At 42.2% G+C, this 23279-nt stretch overlaps 1 long non-coding RNA gene across 2 annotated transcripts; it reads left to right on the top strand.

The window, feature by feature from the left end:
- Nucleotides 1-223: 223 nt before the first annotated feature.
- On the top strand, nucleotides 224-21774 carry LOC138297425 (uncharacterized). 2 transcript variants are annotated; one of them, XR_011204096.1, is made up of 3 exons: nucleotides 224-571; nucleotides 7148-7276; nucleotides 21093-21774. It is a non-coding gene; the product is annotated as an uncharacterized lncRNA (long non-coding RNA). The 2 variants fall into 2 exon arrangements; XR_011204097.1 differs by lacking the exon at nucleotides 21093-21774 and adding an exon at nucleotides 14526-16470.
- The last annotated feature ends 1505 nt before the right edge of the window (nucleotides 21775-23279 follow it).

Raw genomic sequence — 23279 nt, forward strand, 5'->3', positions numbered from 1 at the left:
CCTCCAGTGACATCACCACAAGTCTTTTTATTGGCTTCTGTAAAAAATAAAGCATAGAAAGAGAAGCATAATCCTCGCCTCTGTGCCCTTTATAGAATTGAAAAGTCATGAGTGCTTTAACTATCAAAGTCCTCTTTCGTTGTCACTGATTAGGTCAGAGGAACATCTAGTGGCACAACCACTTGGGTGAACACAGGAACTTTTTGAGGATTAAGTACTGTGATGTCTCAACCCACATTGGACTATTTAATTTAACATTTCATATACTGTTATTACCCCTGGTACTACATTTTCACTTTTCGGTGGATTCAATCACTAACATTATGTCAGCTCATACATGCTATTTAATCAATAAATTTTTTACAATCAAACACTGTGACGTTTGAACTCATTCGTGGCTTTTTTAATCATATATCAGACAATTGTATTTAACATCTTACACATGGCGCTGTCGCTGTTTACTTCGCAGTCATATTTTCATTTTTACTTCTTCAGCGCATTTGAGGACTAACATCATGGCAGCGATTTTAGACACCATCAAAACTTTGCAGGATTATGCACGACCTTTGAGGTGAGTGTGCGGCGTTTAAAATTGAGATGGATGAGTAAGAGGCACAGCAGTTCATATGGAACATTTGCTGACTTCCACATTTTGTGATTGCATGGTTTATTTATTTTTGGGGAAATGTGGAACTGGCAATAACACAAGCCTGACAAGCAGGCTCAATGTTTCACCATTTTTGTTTTTTTACCGCCTCAGTGTAATACTTTCGTCACCGCGTACCACTGCTTAACTTTGGGTGTTACTGTGAGCACTAATATTTATTTCGGTTCCTGACACAGTTTGTTCACCTTATCCTTTTCACTGGTTCCCGAGGTGTGATATGGATCTTATTGTTGTACACACTGAAATATCTTAGGGACTCCATTTCTGATTACTCGTATTGTTTGCCACACAGATTAAGATATCCCCTGAAGAAGGGCAACGGCCCGAAATGCATCGGATTTTGAAGTACTTATGCATGCACTGTGTAAAGGAGTGGTAGATCCAGAGTAACATTTTGTAGGTTCTTTATTAAGAGTATCCCATCCACAGATCAGAAACACCTTCAGTATACAGCTCTCCTCCAGTCCAACCGCATTCCACAAGAATCCATCCAGAACTCCCACTCCCAACACTCTAATGTGATGTCAAAGAGAACACAGTCCATTCTTTAGCATTCTACCTATTCTACTATCTAACACACAATCTACCACACACCTTCCCTCTAAAGAAATAATTAAAAACAATTTTTACATTAAGACGAACTAAAAATAAATGCAATAAATACGAAATGGGCACATACAGAAGGTTAAATTCATGAACCTTCATTGACCACCCGATTGAGATTCCTCACTCTCCCATCTCTGATCTTTACAGCATTTCTAAACAGTTTTATGGCTTCAAAAGGACCCATAAATCTGCTTTCACTTTTGCGCAACATTGGTTGCTTGATTAAAACTTTGTCCCCCACTTTTACATCAATTTCACACGTGTTATTCTTATCATCACAATACTCCTTTTTCCTCTGCACACATTTCCTTTCATGTTCATCCCTGTCTCTCATATCATCCCACAACACACAGTCATTCTTTCCCCAACTTACCCAACATGGTGCTAATAAAGTATTGGCTCTGCATCCTCTAAACAATTCAAAAGGAACCTTACCAGTTGCAGTGTGGGGAGAAAACCTATAAGCATGCAGAAAACTTTTAAGGCCATCCTTACAATTCCTGTTAGCCGCAACCTCCAATTGTATGCACTCCTTAACACATCTGTTAAACCTCTCGACCATACCATTTCCTTCAGGATGATATAATGAACACCTATTGTGTCTAATTCCTCTTTCTTTAAGATAAGATTCCATTTCCCTTGACACAAACTGTGGACCATTATCCGTCACAATAGTATTGGGGTAACCTTCACAATTGAAAATTTTGCTCAGAAAATCAAGTATTTTCCTTGTTTCCATACTGCAACCAATGCATAATTCTGCCCATCTAGAAAATTGATCAACCAACACCAAAATATAGTTACAACCACCCTTCACATGAATGGGTCCAACCACGTCTAGGGCCACAACCTCCCATGGTTTATGCGACACTACTCTAACTCCCATAGGAGGTACTCTAGTCTTATATACTTTGTCACCATTGCAACAATCCGAACAATCTCTAATCCTTCTTTCAATCATAAGATCCATGCCTGGCCACCAGTAATTAAGACGGATTCTGGCTTTGGTTTTGCCCATTCCCTAGTGCCCTTCATGTCCTAAATCCATTATCTTCTCCCTCAATTTGGATGGAACTACTGATCTCAAACCACGCAAAAGCACACCACCATCTACAGATAACTCCTCTTTAACTTTTACAAATCCTTCTAATTCCCTCTCACGCTTGGCATCCACACTCCATCCCTCACGAACGTTTTTGCAAACTCGTTGCAATACATCATCTTCTACAACCGCCTTCTCCCATTCCTCTCAACTTACAATTCCTTCTGTTATACTACACACACTTATTTCACTTTCCAGACTCCTTTCCGAACACACTTCCCTCTCTGTACTAAGTAAAGATAAACAGTCAGCTATCCTATTATCAGACCCTGGAACATAAAGTACTTTGAATGCAAAATCTTGTAGACCAACAACCCAGCTACTGATTCTACTGGAAATCGTATCAAGACCTTTACTCATAAATACTTCCACTAAAGGTTTATGATCAGTGAAGACTAAAAATTATTTTCCCCACAGAAACTTTCTTAATTTGTTAACAGCCCAAAACACACTCAAGGCTTCTTTCTCAATTGTGGAATATTTGATTTCCGCTCCACACAACGTTTTGGAACAATAAACTATAGGTCTGAGAACCTTCTCATCTGTTTTTTGCAACAAAACCGCACCTAAACCTTTCATACTTGCATCCGTCATAATTACACTTTGTTTATCTGGATCAAATGACATCAAACTTTCAGCACCTGATAGATCCCTTTTTATATTCTCAAGCTCTTCCTTACATTCTTCATTCCAGATAAATTCACAACCCTTCTTAAGTAACTTCCACATGTGCACTGTCTTTGAGGCCAAATTCGGCAAAAACTTGGCATGGAATTCTACCATTCCAAGAAATGACAAAAGTTCCTCTTTTTTTCTGGATTGCGTAGGTTTATAATGTTCATTACTAGACTTTCCTTCGGACACACTCCTTTGGACGTTACTTTTATGACCCAAATACTCCACTTCAGTCCTGCAGAAAGAACATTTTTTAAGCTTCAAAGTTGAACCATGCTCCCTCAAAATGGTAAGAACCCTCCTGACTCTCATCTCATGTTCTGTCTCCGTTCGTCCATGAATTAGAATGTAATCTTGGAAGCATTTTAACCCCGGCTCCGAACCAAACAAATTGTACATAATGCGTTGAAACACCACAGCTGCAGACACCAAACCAAACAGCATCCTCTTATATCTGAAGGTCTCAAATGGCGTGATAAAAGTCGTGTAGTCTCTAGAATCACGATCTAGCATGACTTGATGGTAAGCTGACGTTAGATCCAACTTGCTGTAAAACTTTGACCCATGCAGCAACGTGACCATCTCAGTGACTTTTGGCAGAGGGAATTGATCACTGACAACGCACCCGTTTAAATTTCTTAAATCCACACACAACCTGATTTCTCCTGTTGGTTTGCGTGCGACCACAACGGGCGATACCCACTCATATGATTCCACCGGTTCAATAATGTCTTCATTACACAATCTTTGTATTTCTTTTTCAACATCGTCCTTCATTGAGATGGCGATTAGACGTACCTTTGCCACCACTGGTACTGATCCTTCTTTAATTTTTATGCGATGAACATATTTTTTCAGGCATCCCAACTTGTCACTAAATACCTCACTGAACTCCTTGACAAAACCAGGCGGCTCTTCTACATCACCAGCCTTAATAGAAACTGCAGAAATCTTTTGACACTTTGCAATAAACTCTTCTCTAATCATAACTGGTGTGGAAGAATTATGTTTAGATCCCTTTGGTGTGGCCAGCTCAAAACACTGTCCCCTTTGATAGGAACATAAATCTTCCCAAATACAGTGTTCGTTTTAAATGTGATCTCCGATTCGAAATATCCTCTCAAGTCTATGCTCTTACCACCGTAGGCACCAGGAATGACATCCGGCTCTTTCAACTCAACTTTATGGCTAAAATGTTCGTCAAAGAACTCACTTGATATTCAGGTTAACCACGCTCCTGAATCAAATAAGACTTCACTATTGACTCCTAAGATGGTAACTCTATCCTTTGGGTATTTTTTTTTTAACATTGGAGGTGACAGACAGTACACAATCCTCAACCACCTTCACAGAAGTTTGACTTTTAAATGATTTACAGCATTTAGCGAAATGACCCTTTTTGTTACAAAGTCTACAGGTTACATTAATGGCTGGGCATTTTTTATAGAAAGCGTAATGCCGCAGCGAAAACACCTTGCATCCTTGAATTTGGGCCATTGTTCTTGAGTGATTCTGTACTCTCCTTTGTCACAATTACTTTCTTTCTTTTCATTTTCTTTTTTTACAGTGACCTTATTTATTGATAGGTTTCTCCCTCTTTCCAATTCTTCGACACATGCTAAGGTATGTTCCACACTTTTAGCCAACCTGATAACTTCATGTAAAGGTGGGTCATACTTACTCCACAATTCCTGTCTCACTTTATCAGTCAAACATCTCAGCATAAACTGGTCTCTGATGCTCTCATCAATCGTGCTTCCAAACTTACACGTAGAAGCTAATTTTCTTAAAGCTGTGGTGTGATATATTCTTCTACAGTTTCTCCTGGTTTTTCTTCCCTCATCCCAAAATGGTACCGCTCCAAGATGGTGCTAACCTTGGGCAGGAAATGCAGATCTAACTTCTTTAAACATATTTCAAATTTGTTCAAATCTGTACCCTCATTCCTTGGATCTGGTAATGTCTCAAAAATGTCCCAACCCCCCCCACCCCCGTCCGTTTTGTTCCCCCTTCTCCCTCCTCCCTCTCTTTCGTCCCCCCTTCTTTCCCCCCCCCCCTCCTTCCTTTTCTTTATCCTTTCCCACATTTTCCTCTTCTTTTTTTTCTTTCTTTCTTGGCCCTTTGGGCTACGGGACCGCTGGGAACTACATTTCCCAGCGGCCACTGGAAACGCGAGCCTTCCGCTGGTGGCGCTCGGGCCGGAATCTTCCGGCTCGGGCCCCACCCTTGCACTCGCCCGCATTCATGCCGGCGCCCCGGCACAGCTGGGGCGCCCGCGGGTGCGGTAAAGCACACCGAGGCCATCAACCTAAAGAGGCCCGCCTTTGCACTCGATCACATTCATGCCGGCGCCCCGGCTTGGCCGGTGCGCCCGCCATTACGGCAATCATATCGAGGCTAGTAACGCAAAGAAGCCCGCGGCGGAGATTAACATCAATTGAACTCCAATTTACGCGCTAACAGGGCGCACCTGGAATTTCTTACAGCCATAAATAGACCGTTCTCCCTCAGCCACTTGTCACAAGCGGTCCAAGGAGAGGACGAAGTAGGCGCACGGCGAGCGTCCCCTTTGATGTAGTGAGTGGCATACCGGATCACAGGCAGCACAGATAAGCCCTTATTGCTTTTAATCTTACTTTTTTTGTCTATAGTCACTTCGGTTTCTCTTAACCAGTATTTTTCTACCAGCAATAGTGGGTTCCTAATGGGAACTTGCTTTCCCCCCCCTAATGCTCCCTCTGTATCTATTCTGCCTACTTCTGTTCCTCTCCTCACTTCGTCTTTATGTTCATCTCTATCCCTTAGTGTGTGACTATAAGGGGACACTCCCCCTCCTGGATACCAGAGGCTAGCTGCCTCTAAGAAAAGGGTAAGAACTATAATTCCCTGCAGTGATAGGACTGTCCACTTGTGTAGATATACCCACTCAGTCACTCCACGCATGTATTTTACCTTTTTTGAACATATGTGTTTCGTGCATGAATGCATCCCCTTGACACGTGTGTAGTTGGTTGGTTTTGCAGTGCTGTGTGCCACCAGAGTGCTAATTAATTGTTTTTCTCCCCATAGGCCGCCTCAAGGTAATTCCTTGGGTAATGTAGATCATTCATTTTTCATTTTCTCACTCTTTGATTTCCCCATAGAGTATTTCCCTCCAACGTGAGACGTAGGGATCCTAGGCCCTGACGAATGCCCGAGACCTTCATTGGCTCACTTTTGAGGGCAGAAACATGTTGGCTAGTAATTAGTTAGGTGACCCTGTGAGTCCTTGTCCTCACAGAGGTGTCCCAACCCCCCTTTTTAACTACACCAGTCAGACACCACCATTAAATTTGTTGCTCTTCACAGGTGTCTGCTTAGGTGTTTTTAGTTTTTCAGTAGATTAGCTGGATCCCGATCTTTCCAGAAACAAGTTTATTTACGCACTCCCTCCTGTTCCTTTAACAGTGAGGTTGAGTCCGCCCAGGTGGCACTGTCCTACCTGGGTGGGTCTAGGTGGTCAAATGATGAAGCATGACACTATATAGTGTGTGAGACCACCTAGTCCGTAAAAGGAAATCCCTTTCTTCCCACCCCTCGCTGTTCCACTCGGTAATTTCCAACTGACATTCCACTGACTTTACCCTTCCAAATAGGAATACATACAACCCAGGGCTACGCTAATATCCGCGACGTCCGCTTTTAGAGAACCCCGTACTTTCGTGTGTATTTTCAAAAATGTCCTGCCCTTCACAACCTAAACAGTGCATAAGCAGTGCTGTTTTTCTTTCATTGGATAAGTTGGTGCCACATACTCTGGAATAATGAAGAAATGTATTTTTCCATTTGGACCACTTGATAGGTGGTTCCCCTGGTACAGTAAGGAAAAATGGTGGAGGTGAAATATTCTGCATGCTGTATTTGTACTATTAAACTTCTGTATATTTGAAAAATGTTGCTTCAAATGGGAAACAGTAAAATGTTCAGTATGTTAAGTAATACAAATTCCACTTTAGTAGCTTCTTCATGTCGTTGTGCATACAGTAAACGTTTAGGATGGTTTCTTTAGGAAAGACTCCTCATTTCAGTACCTTTTTTTTTTTTTTTCTCTCACCTAGCCGCCCAGACCTGGAACTCCCTACCGCTCCACCTCCGCCTGACCCAAGACCTTCTATCATTTAGGAAACGCCTCAAGACTTGGCTTTTCGATCAGTAGCCCTCACCCCAGCGCCTTGAGACCCTAAAGGGTGAGTAGTGCTCTCTAAATATCCTTGATTGATTGATTGAGTCACACACGTCCTGCTGCTGCTCATCGAAGGTGCACAAAATCCACACCACCGTGGATACACCTGATGGTAATTACACACACCTACCTGTGTCATTAAGTTCAACAACAGATTTCCAGGCCGTCGTTCACATGATATGGGGCTCACCCTAGTGGCACGAAGTACACGTGTCATTGTGTCCACAGTCAGAGTCATTCACAAAGAATAACACATTCACAACCACAAAATGCCCCCTTTGGGCAAGTCACTGACACTGCACTGCAACAGTCCACAAAAATACACGTCTGACCATCTCAGGCACAAGGATAGCGAAGTGTACACAACATTGTGTCACACAACAGCAACAACACAGCCACATCACATCTACCAATTCAACTGACACCTTCACATTGAACACATGCCATGGACTGACATCAGATTGAACACACATATGTATGGACGTGTCATAAAACCCAAACACCCCTCCCATGAAACAGCCCCGCAATGGACCCACACATCACCCACACTGAAACACAATGGAAGGACATTGGGATGCACAATATTTTGGGAGACAAATATCCAAAGCTCAATATGCAAACAATACCTGCAGAATAGGGATGGGGGCATTAGGAACACTCATGGAAGGATTCTGCCCTGGGTCACATTACACTTTGCACATGCCCCTAAAACAACATTTGCGCAGGAACTGGCCCTTCGTGTATCTCAGGGACAAACAATAGCAGAGCCAAGTGACATGCCTATCTGCATAGTGTGGAAGTGCAAGTCAAGAAAGCAAATACAACAGCAACAGCACGGGTCACACATCTAGATAAAGTAGCTGCAAGGTACACACATCAAAATGGACACATGCTTTGTCAAATGAAAAGGAAGCTAGCCCAATTGAACACCCTCCATGTGTGGACTAACAAAATTCCAGCATCCACACATGAGACAAATGTACAATCCATACCAGGGGGTCAAGTCTAACATCATACTTGCAACACAAGATGAAATACTTACCATACCAAATATAAAACAATGCAGTGACACCCAATTTGGATTAACATCTACAGATCCATACAGTCAACATCTACCTTTGTCATGGGTGGCACCAGCACTGCCCATAAAGTCAGATATTGCAAACAACAGCAAATGGATCAAAAATCAGGCTGAAACACACACAGCTGTTGGCATACAACACAAGTTACTCAGGAACAACATAAAGGTAGAAAAGGAATTGCAGGACAAATGTGTACCCCAAAAAACAACAACAGGTTTATTAACTCCAAATTATTCAGAACAAAGGCCATTGGCCAGTCCAATTAGACATCATGCACATCACTGTGCCCACACTTGACTTCAATCACTGCCAAGGAACCTCCACAGGAAGGGGAATTAAGTGGACAGGCAGGCACCTCAGGGATCACCCTTGGGTGCGGTGGGGTAGGATTTGGGATGGATAAGTTTGGGTTTGGGAGGAGGGTCTTATTCTTTGGAGGGGTGAGCCTCTTCTTGGGTTGAGGGGTGCGCGGGGGCTTGCGGGGGCAGGTGTGACAGGGGAGGGCTTTGATGTGGAAGGGATGGGTTGGGATGTGGGTGGGGTGCCTCTTGGGTTTGGGAGGGGGTGGAGGGAGCAGGGGAAAGGGCAAGTTAAAAAAGGAAACTCTCCTTGGGAAAATGGAGAGGGTCTGCAGAAGGGGTTGGGGATTTGGAGGTTGAGGGAGTGGTTATCTTGTGTGTGGGTGTAGATGTCTTGGGTGTGTGTATGTGTGAGGCATGTTTCTGTTTGGGTGGTGTCTGTTGCATGTGCAAGTGTGGGCTTTTGAGTGTCTTGGGGGCTGAGAGGTGGAGGTGCTGGGTGATGTGGCAGTGGAGGATGTTTGTGTGTCTGTTGGGGTGGTATTTGTGGGTATGTTGGATGCGGTTGGTGTTTGTTGGGGTGGTGTCTGTGGGTATGCTGGATGTGGTGGATGTATCTGTGGGTGTTGTGGTGGTGTCTGCTGGTATGGTGCATGTAGTGGATGTGTCTGTGTATGATGTGCTGGTGTCTGGGTGTATGGTGGGTGTGGTGGATGTGTCATAGGCTGTTGTGGAGGTGTCTGTGGGTATGCTGGATGTGGTGTGTGGGTTGGTGGGGGTGCCTGGTGAAGTGGTGGCTGATGTCATGTTTGTGGGTGTATGTTGAGTACCTGCGTGCTGGTGTGTCTTGTGGTGTTTGTGTCAATGTGTGGGACAGGTAGAGGAATAGGAGATTTGGATTAGGAAGAGGGAGGTGGAGGGTCTGGGGAGTGACTGGCTGCCATGAGTGAGGAGGTTAGAGCCTGAAAAGATCTCTGTAGTCCAGACATGGCACTATGAATGCCTTCCAAGAAAGCATTGGTCTGCTGAAGTTGGCTGGCCAACCCCTGGATGGCATTCAGAATGGCCATCTGCCCCTCAGAGATACTCTTTGGAGGTCATTGGCCTCCTCATTCATGGCAGCAGGTGTAACAGGGGCTGGAACTGAGGTGCCTGTGGCAAAGAAGACGCCCACCCTCTTGGGTGAGCAGACACGACCAACTGGGTGGGGAGCAACAGGGAGGGTGGCAATAGAACTGGGGGTGGCTGACGAAGATGGTACAGGAGCAGGTCCTGATGGGTCTACCACCACTAGGGAGTGGTCACTGGAGGAAGAATTTGATCATGACAATGTTAATCCTATCTCCTCCGTGGCACTCCCCTCATCCTCCGGGCCACTGGGTCCCTCCGTGTTGGTAGTGTCATGACTGGATGTACCATGGCCAGATGATTCCCCTCTTGGTTGTACCCTGTCTCCCTTATTAGCCAGTGCTGATGCTGCAAATACAGGGAGGGAAAGGGTCACCACATGCTCTTGATCACACTTGAACAACAGCTGTGATTAGCAAACATTACCATGACGTCAAGTAGGCCTCAGCAACAAACTACATCAAAGTGCCTCCTACATGTACCATACCATCTGAATTGTCAACAGTTGCCCACAGGAAAATCAGGATCTCAGAGAACTGCAATTGCATGTAGCTGAAGTTGTGCAATCACAGTAACCATTGAACAAGTAGGAGATCACAACACCTTCAATGCTTTGCCTCATGGAGCATTCCTGAGTTACCTGTTGTCATACAATAGTAGACCAATGCCAAGATCATTCCTACAAATCCCACGCTAGGTCATGCAGTTATCTATTTGTCCCATACACAATATCACAACAATAAGAAATGATGCTCCTAAAACCTACCATGTTGCTGACAACAGTGTAGTAGCCGGGAGAAGGTCACAGAGAAATACTCATGTCACACTAGAAACCTATTTACAGTGCATATTTCACCATGTTTAATATGTCCTAATGGAGCCATGGAGGTAATACTAATGTTGCTCAGATATGCTGCACATTTGGCATGGAAATGTACACTGTAGACAAAATGAGCAAATTGTCAGGGACAGATGTCCCTAAATTCCACAACACAATGAATCAGCAAGCCCCAGGGAAATCATAACTAATGTCTGGCACTCCTTACAATGACATACTCTGATTAAATCAGTAGACACCATTAGTCCTTTGTATGTTGCAGAGGCCCAAAGGTTTGCAAGTACTTGTAGAACGCCCTCAACATGTTGCCCAATGGGAAGCTACATCACTGTCTCCATTTGGTCCCACAAACCCAGATGTCTGTGGATGAATGGTTGTACCCAACCACATATGATTACATCAAAATTGCATGCCACTCCATCATGCATGCCAACAGTCAGGTAACAAACCTTACCCATTACACATGTGCTGTGCACCTTTCCTTATGATGCCACTTCAGTGGCATGGAAATGCACATTGTATGTAAAAACTCTAGTCCTATCCGTCATATCTCTCATTGCTACTGCAGTTGTACATGCCAAATGACATGCTATGACGGGTGAGGGATGTGTGAGCCAACAATCAATGGGGACTCCCGTCTGTGGTACATGGAATGTAGCCACATTGCAAATGCCCTATTCCAAACACAGGTTGTCATGCACATATATGTGAGGGAATACAGAAATCTTCCCATGAACACAGATAGACAATGCATGAAACCGCAATGTACAATTTTTTGCAAAAGAGAAAGGGACACATGCTAACATGGTGGCACAGGGAATGTTGGCAAGAATGATGGTACATAAATCATGTCTCAGGACATTCCCCCCTTACCAAGGGAAAATATTGATTTGTAGCTGAACCCAAAAAACAATGTATGCTCTGTCACGTGTATGATGGCCATCTTTACATTACAGACAGTAGTGAGGCACCAGCACTTGTCACACACTGAAGACAAGTGGCAGATGCCAGTTTACGCATTTGACCAGACACATAGCTGAGGACAGTGATCCATCACCTCTTTTTCTTTGGCCTGTAACAATGAGGAGCAGTGGTGTGCAGCGTAGAATTTACACCCACTACAACAACAAACATTACTTGATTGATCAATGTACATAGCCATGTGTTGTTCCCGGAAAGCAAATTGTTTGTAGATTGTACACAGTTGTGGCCTAGGTCCTTGGGCCAATAGGCAAAGCACATCAGTATGCACCACATTACATATCTACACAAATGGTTACTCATCTAATGTATCATACATGGCTTATCCCTAATCGTCAGGGTGAGATGTCAGAACCTAACACAACTTTGCAATCTGACAGGCAGGAATATGCCGTATATTCACCCCTTTGTGGCTGCTGTGTTCCCGTCAAACTCCCATCAAGGTCCAGGTACGCCACCCCCAGGATGCGGGCCATTAGGTAACCCATGTTCCGATGTACACCCCACCCACATTGGGAGGACAGCCCCAGCTGGATCACTGTGCCCAACGTCTCAGGTCCTCCTACCTCTTGCGACAGTGAGCGCTCCCAAAGTCCTCACCTTTCAGGCAGTGGCTCTCCATATCTCCTTCCTCTGATGGGCGTTTACCTGTATGGATGCAAGAGACAAATCATGCTATTACAATCACAAGTTTTTGCCCAAACGGTTGTGTCACACACATGTCAGAAACACCAAGCAAAAGATGGTCAGTTTGTCAACACACCACAAGTGTAAAGCACACATGCCAATAGGTACAGGGACATGACTACACACTTTTGTATCCATCTGCAGACTAGCCTACTACCCTGCTCATGGCCAACAATAACTCACATCAGGTAGTCTATGCTCCAGCAACATGTACTGTGATGTGAGCCACAATGAAGCATTATACAGCTATGTGGCTTCTGAAGGGTAAACTCCTTAGGCCTGACTGGACCAACACATTTGCACTTTGCGAGATTGACTCACTGCATACAGTCCCTACAGGCATCTTCCGTAGTCCTTTGAAGATATGTGTCTAAACTACAGAAATGGCATACAAGATACAAATATATGCATTGTCCAATTTCTGCTAGGTAACCAAGCTACTAAGTCATATGTCATGACCTCCCAGGAATCTACCCACTGCACTGTGGGTCTGTGATTTGTGCAATAAGCCCATACAGGAAAAATATGACTTCCCTGAAGGTGACAACAGAGCTGTGGAAGTAAGGGACCTGTCACGAGTCAAAGGCAAACGTTGACAACAATGTACTATGCACATATGGACTAGTTCTGGGGTTTATCTCTGTACCCTTTCCCAATCTAGGCAATGGACTGAGGTATTCAGGGCAAGTGTTGCAACTAGAGTCTCAAATTGGCCATATGACAGTATCTCCTGGTGTACAGGGAGTGGGCGCAGTGCCACAGTTGCATAGCCACAGTGATTCTCCCATAGCCTGCACTATATCCCATACTGACAGATACATTCAACAGGCCCAAGTCTCTGCAGGCTGAGCATACAGAACCTACATGTCACTCATATTTCTATCACTTCCATGCATGACTACACCATGTGGCCATCCTGAATGTGGCTTGTGGTTTGTGTGGAAAACTGAAGGGCATAGTGAGTCATGATATGCCTTCCAGACAACAGTTTGGCAAGGCCACACGTGGGTTGAAAGATTGGTGGCACTATACACATTGCTTACAAGATCCTCAAATGACTCACACAAGACGCATACACATCTCATGCTGTCATTCACATACATGTTGTATAACATTTACAACCATCATAAACAAAGAAATGTCATTGGATGGCAGGAATGTCTCCTTGCCAAGTTATGTGCATCCAACACAAGGAGTATCTAGGACCCCAAAAAACATCACATAACACAATGTGAATGAACAGAACATATAGTACTGGTTACCAATACCTGCACCATGTACATCCCATTGATGCTACACAGGCTGCGACATCAGGCACACAAGAAGTCTAACTGGCACACAGGGGCACATTGTAGCCTGTGAGGAGGGAAAGGATGGTGTTGAACAGAGTCAGTTGTGCACATGAGGTACATACCTGCTCCTCTGGTGAGACATAGAGCTGTCCATACAGGGGAAGGACCTCATTCACAAGCCTCTCCAACTCCTCTGGAGAAAAGACATGGGCCCTATCACCTGCTGGATGTGGCACGATTGCTCCCAGAGGCGGCACACAGCAGCTCCGGTCATGGCAGCAGTGTCAGGAGTCAAGTGACAGCTTTTGCACAACAAGGTGGTCACGTCTGCCACATATGCAGGTCATCACCACAGACGGACACAGCCACAGCCACTGGGCCGTGAGCCTATGGCTGTGTCCCCTGCTGTTGGAACCGCCTACCGCGTAGACAACTTCCGCCGGTGGTCATGGGTGGCTCCTAATGTCTAATGGTGTAGGTCAAGCATCCTCCATTTTGGCGGTCTGAAATATTGTATTTGGCTTTGTAAACTGCGTCACACCTACAATTTTTGTGTTGGATCATCACAAACATCCTTATTCTGTCTTGTTATGTAGGTCCTACTACCCAACCACCAGTGTAATGTGTTTCAGGGCACAGATGGCACATGATGGCTGTGCAGGGTCCACCACCTCAAACAGTATTTTTGGCGGTCGGAATATACAGTCACATTTCGAGGGGCAGTTGTGTATCAGATAGTTGGGTTTCAGCTGATCCATGTTCTGGACATGTGTTGACAACTATGGGGGTCACGTGTGGCCCTTGTGTACTTGCCAGCTGGGATGTGTACTGTGTGTCATGTCTATCTAGTCTGAAATGCTTTGTCATATGATATTGTTGGCTGGCATCATCTATGTTGCTGTGGACACATTGACTAATGTTACAAATCATGTTTTGTCACACATAGGTAACCTGAGAGAGAGAGGATGCAACAATCTCCTGTCTACCATCCACTGCCAGCCCTTCAGACTATTGAGGAACGCCAGATCATCCAGTTATATCACCTGAATTGGCAAACAATAGTGGACTTATGCCGTCAGTTGGAGCCAGATCTGATGCCAGCTAACAGGGACTTGTTGTTCATCTGCACCCAACCTAATCCAACCTGCATACCACCCATTGTGCAAGTTAACTCAGTATTGCACATCCTGGCCACAGGGTCCTTCCAACATACCGTGGCCCTATCTGCTGGTATGTCCCAACCTATGATCAGTCTGGTGTTGAAGGATTTCCTCTCAGCAATGTTGAAACTCATTGACAGCTATATCAGGTTCCCCAAACATGAGGATTTAGCCAATGTGAATGCTGACTTTTATGCTTTTGCCTGCCTTCTACATGTTGTGGGGGCGACTGATGGCAAACATGTTGGCTTGGTGTGTTTGCCCGTTATCCTGGATCAGGCCATGATTCCTTCATAATGCAGAACAGCACCATACCCCACCCAATGTCACAACTGCATGCAGGGAGGGCTTGGCTGGTTGATAAGTCACATCTGTCCTGTTTGTGTGTGAGCAATGTCAGTTGCTACAATCATAAAGTGAGTCACTCATTGTTGCACTTATGTCCCATTCCTTAGCAGGAGACTCAGCATATCCAAACCGTCCTTGGTTGTTGACGCCGCTGAGGAATCCAACTACACTAGGATAAGTCCACTTTAATGAGTCCCATGAAAGAACACGGTGGGCAGTGGAATGGGCTTTTGGGCTCTTGAAGGCCAGATTTTGATGAGGAGCCCTCATCTACTCACCCGGGACAGTGTGTCAGATCACTATGGCATGCTGCATGCTCCACAATATAGTTCTGCAGAGGAATATCCTGTACATCCCAGAGGGGGGCAAGCCTGTAGTGCCACCGGGTGAGAATCCTGAAATGCCAACAGAGGAGGACAGTGGTGAAGAGGAAGGAGATGACTCACGAGATCTCATTCACAGAGTGTAATTATGTCATGTGATGCCATGACCGTTACTGTACAATGAACTGTAGTTGTGAGAAAGTGTGGAGTTGAGTGTTTTGGAAACAGCTAGGAAGCTGATACTCTGCAATAATCAGCCAAAGGGTGCTTGATAAGATAGCTTTTGGCACATCCCCACCTTGATGATGTTGCTTTGTCTGTGTCAGTTTCCTTGCAATGTGCTTTGTTTTCCAGAGGCTTGCTATGTGACTTGTGTCATGTGTATGGTCTCAAGCCTAAACTCCTTGTTTTGTTTGTTGTACAGGTACCTTCACCATGACATCTTCATGTGGGCATTTCAGAGTTTTGACATTGGCAGGTATGTGATGCTGTTCTGACACACAAAGTGGACGTGGATTTTTCCAGGTAATGTAGGTCACAGAGTTTGGGTGCATGAGACCTGTGCCAAGACAGCTTGCACAGTGTTTGGGTGGAAGGTCAGACGTGCCCATTGGACTTGTTTTGTGTGCAGTGGTTGGCCTGATGCATCACGTGTGTCATTATGTGGTCATAAAATATGTAGTCCTAGCTTACGATCAAGTCATTTTTCCTTCACATTGGCTAAATACTCTTTTTGTATGACCTGTGTGTAGCTGTAGATGTGTTTCATAATTGTGGGTCATAGTGCCTGTGCCACACACTGGCATATGTCTGTGTAATACCACCAGATGCATGGGCATTGGGTTATGATGGCCCTGTGATCAGGGCCAGTTGTACTGCCATCTGTCTGTATCTTGGATCATGTGATGTTGAATTACTTTGGTGCGCCTGCCCACTTGATGCCCCTTCCTATGGCGGTTCCCTGGCAGTTGGGAGTCAAGTGTTGGCACAATACTGTGCTATTCTGGACATTTATTTGGACTGGCCAATGGCCTTGAACTAATTGAGATTTGAACTTTGAATAAAGCCAAACACTAGTTTTTTGGATACACTTTTGTCCTGCAATTCTTTTTCTACCTTTATGTTGTGCCTGAGTGACTTGTGTTGTGTGCCTACAGTTGTGTGTGCTTCAGCCTACTTGCTTCTCCATTTTCTGTTATTTGCAGTATCTGACTTTGTGGGCAGTGATGGTGTCCCCCAAAAGAAGGGTATATGCTAAGTGTATGGATATGTTGGTGTAAATGCAATGGTGGTATCATGGCATTGTGTACTGTATGCTATAGTAAGTATTTCATCTTGTGTGTGCATGTATGGTGTTAGACGTGTCCCCCTGATATAGATTATGTATTTATCTGATTTGTGTCAGTTTGAGTTTTGTTTGTGCAGACATGGAGGGTATTCAATTGTGCTAGATTCCTTTGCATTTGACTGTGCATGTGTCCATTTAACTGTGTGTACCTTGCAGCACTTCATGTAGAGGTATGTTCCATGCATTTGGAGTTGTATGTGCTTTATTGACTTGCACTTTCACACTGTGCAGATAGGCATGTCATTTAGGTCTAGTATTATTTGTCCTTGGGACACATGTAGGGCCAGTTCATATGCAAATGTTGTTTAAGGGGCATGTGCAAAGTGAAATGTGTCCCAGTGCAGCCTCCTTCCCTGGGTGTTACTGCTGGCCACATCCCTATTGTGCAGGTATTGTTTGCATAGAGATCTTTGTATTTTGTATCTCTGACTATTGTGCATGTCTTTGTCTTTCCATTGTGTTGCTATGTGTGTGATGTGTGTGTCCATTGCAGGGCTGTTTCTGGGTAGTGTTGTTTGTGCTCCATGCCACATCCGTACATATGTGTGTTGAATGTGACAAGAGTCCACGGCATGTGAGGAATGTAAGTGTGTGAGTAGTATTTGTATATGTGATGTTGGTGTGTTGTTGGTGTTATGTGAGAGAATGTTGTCTATCCTTCACGGACCTTATACCTGAGATGAGTAGGCGTGTGTTTTTGTGTAGTGTTGCAGTGCAGTGTGAGTGACCTGCCCGAAGGGGCATATTGTGACCGTCAATGTGTCATGCTTTGTGTCTAATTCCGACTTTGTACACAATGAGACATGGACTTGGTGCCCGTAGTGTGACCCCCATATAATGTGGCTGCTGGCGCGACAATCAGTTGTTAAAGTTGATGAGACAGGTAGGCATGTGTACTTACAGTTAGTTGCAGCCACGGCGGTGTAGATTTTGTGCACCTTTGATGATTATCAGCAGTGGCAGGACGTGCGTTATAGGCTTCATGGCAGAAGCGGAAATGTGAGGCTGCCTGCAGGTGAGTGTCTCCTTTTATAGTCCCTGTTTTCACCTGCTGAGACATGGTGGTTGGACCGCCACGGTCACAGTGGTGGTGTGAAACCTTATAATGTGTCCGGCGGAAACAGACTCTGCCGGCCTGTTTGTGCCGCCTCGTGACAGTGGCGGTTTGTGCTGCCTGGCGGTGCCGGCAGGACCCCGGCCGTCTTTGCTCCATAGGTCTGCATGACTCATAATCTGGCTGTCCGACAGCCAACCCGATAGTGGTCGCACCGCCAACTCCGTCATGGGGATTAATGGACCGACAAACTCACAATGAGGTCCGTAGTATGTCAGAAAGTTTTGTTCAGGAGATTCATGTTTTTATGAATTATGCATGCTTTGAATAAGGTGTCATTGCCTGGAATTTCCCAAAGTTTTGTTCCCCTTGTACTTTTTTTATTCAGTATTTTCTTTCCATTACTCATATCTGCGCACTGGAATATTTTCAGCACATATATGGGAATATATCAATTTGTGATTAGTATTCAGGTTTTTCTGTGGCTTTTTTACTTCTTTAAATAACAGAAGTTGGTTAGATCTGACCTGTCAATACAGTGTTAGGGCAAAATATTACGTTTTAATATCCTGGAACATAAATATTGTTAAACAAATGTCACTTCTACCAAATTATTGCGAGATAGAATATCACTGGCAAGAATATTGTTTTTTTTAATATAACATTTTTTCAAGAATATTGTTTTTTTTAATATTGTTTTCTTTCATATAATTGTAAAACATATTGTTTTTAATTATTTTAGTATGTTTTAGTTAATAAATACATTTTAGGTGTTAGTATTTTATTTTTAAATTTAACTAGTTATTTATAGTGTAAGAGCAGATTGTTGGGTTTGTAGGGGAATAGGGTGGGAAGTTAATTATATTATACATTGAAATTTAATGGCAATTAGTTTTCAAATGTAAATCGTTATGTTAATTGTTTGTCATACTATATTTTATTTCTAATTTGTTAATTTTATTCTATATTTTAATTTTATTATTAGGAATAGTAAGTTAGATAGAAGTAGTGGGTCGTTAGGTCTGTAAGGCAATAGAGTGGTAAGGTAATTAAATAATACATAATTTACATTTAACAATAATTAGTTTTTTAACTGTAAAATTATTATTTAGTTACTCATTAATAATGTTAGTTGTTTCATTTAATTTGATCATTTTAGTGTATATTTGAATTTTATTAATAGTAATTAAAATTGTAGTAGCAGATTTTGGGGTTTGTAGAGAAATAGGGTAGGATGTTAATTAAAATAAAAAGTATTTAAATGCAATACTAATTTATTTTTATGTTCATTAAATATCTTAATTAAACAAATAACAAATGTTGTTTTTTTTTGTTATTATTAAAGTGTATTATTTGCAATTTGTATTTTGCTTTTTATATATTTGCTATGCATGTATTTTTTAATATTGTCATGCTTTTTAGGGGAATATGGTGGGAAGCTATTCAAGTTCTAATATTTTGCGTATTACTTGTTTTTTATGAGTAATCAATTAACTTATAGTAGATTATGTGTACTTTTATTCTATGCATTTTTTAAATTGTGTATGTGGAAGTATTTTTGTTTTTATATTTTATTTGTTGTATGAGTATTAATTTAGTTCAATCAATATCTATTTATAATATATAGTTTTTTTTGTAGTTAGACAAGTGAATATTGTTGTAAGTATTTTTTCTTTTTAAAAGGTTTAATGTATATTTTATTTTTAATATATTTCCTAAATAGCATAGTATTTAATTTTTCTATGTCTACAATTTATTATTTTTTATTAGGTATTGAAATTTTACTAGTAAATGATTGTGTTCTTAAATGTAACACTTTCCCTACTGTTGTTTAGGTTGGAGTGGGAATAGTAAATCTAACCTCTACAAAGTCCTACACTTTCCCTACTGTTGTTTCGACTGAAGTAGGAATTGTAAATCTTAACGCCTCCAAAATCAAATACTTTCCGTTATGTTTCTTAGAATTGATTGCTACTATGTTTAGCATTGTTGCTTATTGTGTTTTAAACATTTTGGATTTAGAAATGTTTATATTATTTTTGAAAAATTATTTTGTTTTCATATTTGCTATACTAGTTTAACTAATACATTGTTATTTTTTGTATAATCTTTTAATTTGTAAAATTAATAAAGTATGATTAATTTATGTTGAAATTGCTTGTATTTCTACATTTATAGTAGTGTTTAAATGAGTAAAATTATTTAATATTTTTATTATATTATTTTAACTATGTTGAAAATCTTTGTTGATTGTATATTTGTGTGTTAATTTAGATTTTTTACTGTTAATATTCAAAAGTAAAATATTTTAAAAATGAGTTATTTATAGTTGAGAAAGTTTTTGTTGTTATTTTATAATAAGTCCACCTCTTTGCACTGCTCTCAGAGCCCCGGACCAACATGCAATTGGGGCTGGTTTGCAGCATAATGTCATGAATTCTGGCCGGATAGATCTACTGTGAAGCTTCTCCAAATTATGGCCAAATGCAGGGGTTTTTATAGCACCTGATCGCCGATTTTTATCTCATGTTTATAAGTTTAACAACACTAAAGACCCAACAGGATAAAATAAATATGGTGATGAATGAGTTGTTTCATTTTACACGTTGACATTTTAGCCTCAGCTGTAAGAATCCAACTTAACATGGCAGTGACCATAATATAAGCAACAAAAATATTTCAGTCCAGATCAGAGGCAGACATGGTGCTAACACTTCAGCACATGTCTATTGGTCTCATTACGAGTTTGGCACTCCCAACACGGGACCGCCCAGAGTGCGGCAGTCTGACTGTCTACGTAAGTGTGTCAGTCCACGCTGCTACACTCATAATGAGGCCCTTAAACCTGAACTTTAAGTTTGGACCTGAAGTCTAAGGACCCAATTCACAAAGATAAGCTTAGACTTCAGGTCTAAATTTATCTCTGTGAACTGGGGCCTTAGACTTCAGGTCTAAAGTTAGATTTCAGGTCTAAGTTTACCTTTGTTATTTGGGCCCTTAGACTTCAGGCCTAAAGTTAGACCCCAAGTCTAAGTTTATTTTTGTGAAATGGACCCTCTGTTTTTAAAATCTGCAAGGCCTTTTCTTGTTCTCCCCCCCATCTGAATAGGTGATTTTTCATGATCAACTCTGTTACTGATTTGGGGATTTTCAAGCAGGTTTCATTGAAATACCAGTGAAAAGAGCAAATCTCCAAAGTTTCTGGATTCGTTTGACTGTCTTTGAGAAAGGCCAGACCATGTCTGCATTTACCTTATACAGATCATTGCTTATCTTGCAGACAAGCTCACCATTCCTGTTAGATCTCAGCACACCTGCAACTGGGAAACTCTCTGCAGACTAAGAAGAGTAACAAAGAAAAAGCAAGACAGCAGCCCTTTCCCATCTCTGCACCCAGGATCTGGAAAAAATATGCCCATATCCATCAGGGCTGCCCCAGCGCTGCTCCAGTTTAGGAAAGAGATGACGTGTAAAGAACACTACATCACTATGTGTTAACTGACACAAACCAGCTGCCTCTCTTATCATTCATTGACTTTTTGTTTCCTTTAGCACTATACAGCGCTCTTCTGCCTTTTGGCTAGGTTTTTGCTATAGAAATACCAGACACATACATATATTCATCTTATTTACTCAATCAGATATCACAAACTCAAGAAAGAACAGTTGATTGGTCTCAAAGATGCGATTTTTTGCTTTGGCATATTAACATTTCTGTTTTAGTCTGTGTATTACTGTAGTAATGCTTGAAGATGTTTTTGGTAATCTTGTACATCCTGATAAAAAAACAAATGGCATCAAGTAACATTACCACAAATGTATCAAGGAAGCCTCCAAATAAGACGGGGATGAAGCCGGAGTGTTGCAAAGGTCGAATTGCTTTGCCAATATTCTTAATGGCCACAATTAATGTTGAATGCGGTCTTCTACTCACCTTCCTCTCTGATACGTACAGGCCAAATTGGAGACTTCCCTAAGATCTAATTTAAAGATGACTATGGTCCAATAGTACATATATGTGGAAGAGAGGCTGTCTGCTGCTGATGGCAATCTCATTAAACTCTCCATAATCTAAGCACGGTTTATATTCACCGTTCATCTTGGATATGGAGAAACAGAATGGCAGAGAAACCTTTGGCTAAATTATTTTCTAAATATTCCATTAATACCAAACTTTCTTTTGGAGGCAGTGGGTAAATTCCTGCGTGTGGAATCTGGGTCCCAGATTGAAGGTTGATTGTGCAGTCATACACACATTGTGGGGGTAGGGTATTTGCTCCCTTTTTGCATAACACAGCTTTAAAGTCATGATTTGCAGGAGGTATATGTAGATCTTCTGATCTTTCTTGTCACGCTCTGCTTGAAATGTTTAGTAGTCATTAGGCAGCATCTTTGCCTGCAGTATTCAGAACTCATGATGATTCATTCTTCTTGGCAGTTGATCTGCAGATTGTTGAATCTTAAGCAAGTGGCTCCTAATAAAATATGGAACATGGGAGATGAAATTACATCCAAAGATAAAGATTCTATATAACAGTTTTCCATGGACATCAACAACTCTTTAGTTTTACACTAACTTAATCTGAGCTAAGCCTCCTGGTAACTATGGCACAAAGCAGGCAACCTTAATTTAGGGGCAATATATAAAGTATTAATGCAGTACTAATACAGTAATAAAGTCAAAATTCAAAACAACTAAAAAGCCCCAAACCAGTTAGAAAAATAGAGTAAGATGTAATAAACAAAATGACACCAAAATGACAAACATCCAATCAGAGGACCTAGATATATGAATTTTTAAAATGTAGGCAAAAATAGCCCCACAAAAAGTGGCAATGATAGTCAATAATCACGGTACAGCAGGATCTAGGTGCAATTTGACTCTGAGCGCAATGAGCGTGAGCCTGTTACACCAACCAGATTTGTCCTGGGCAAAAGATGTTACCTTCTGACTTACTGTTATGTTTTTATATTCTGATAATTTGTACAGAGCACTAATTACCCATGAAGGTATCCAGGCACTTGGGCAGGTGTGTAGGTGTGTGGTGCCCTCTGTATTCAATCGAAAAGCCAGATCTTCAGCTTCTTGTGCAACTCAAGAAGTGAGGAGAAGTTTCTGATGTGTTGGGGGAGGTTGTTTCATGTTTTGAATGTGATGTAGGAAAAGAGCGACTTCCTGCTCTGCTTTTGCGGATGCGGGGAGTTTGTGCAAATGAGAGAGGCAGAGCATAGGTGTCTAGTGGGCTGTTGAAAGTGTATGAGGCTGTTCACATTTTCTGAGTCCTGTATTCTATAGGGCTTTTGATGTGTGTGTGAGAAGTTTGAATTGGCTGTGCTTGTGAATAGGAAGTCAGTGAAAACTCTTGAGGTGCAGTGTGATGTGGATGGGGTGTGGGAGGTTGAGTATGAGTTTTACAGCTACATTCTGGATGGGCTGGAGTCTGGTTAGGAGTTATTTGGAGATTCC

Source organism: Pleurodeles waltl, chromosome 5 (assembly GCF_031143425.1).
Source record: "Pleurodeles waltl isolate 20211129_DDA chromosome 5, aPleWal1.hap1.20221129, whole genome shotgun sequence".
Taxonomy (NCBI): domain Eukaryota; kingdom Metazoa; phylum Chordata; class Amphibia; order Caudata; family Salamandridae; genus Pleurodeles; species Pleurodeles waltl.